Here is a 384-nt window from a genome sequence, read left to right as displayed (position 1 = left end):
CTGGGACAGGTAAAATGCTGTTTTTTAAAAGTGCTGTAGGTTTGATTAATTTTGTCAGTTAATTAGCCTATCAGACATAGGTTATTGTGAAGAACACTTCAACTACACTACTTTTTTTTTTTTTTAATATAGCCTAATATCTGTGGGACACAAATGGCACCCCCACCGCCCTTAGAGTGACATGTATTCACAAACACTTTTTTTTACTCATGTTGACCGAAGCAAAGCTCTTTGTTGTAGATTGTAGTCTGCATGGCAGGTTTGTCTAGGTTCTCTGTGGGGCCTCAGTAATCTGGGTAATCAATCCCACTGCTGTTGAAGAAGCGTGCACAGCATCAGTACCATGGATCAGATCATAATATAGCTAACGGTGGGAACTCTCAG

Source organism: Ictalurus punctatus, chromosome 14 (assembly GCF_001660625.3).
Source record: "Ictalurus punctatus breed USDA103 chromosome 14, Coco_2.0, whole genome shotgun sequence".
Lineage (NCBI taxonomy): Eukaryota > Metazoa > Chordata > Actinopteri > Siluriformes > Ictaluridae > Ictalurus > Ictalurus punctatus.
The sequence above is the reverse complement of the archived record's forward strand: the minus strand, read 5'-3'. Positions refer to the sequence as shown.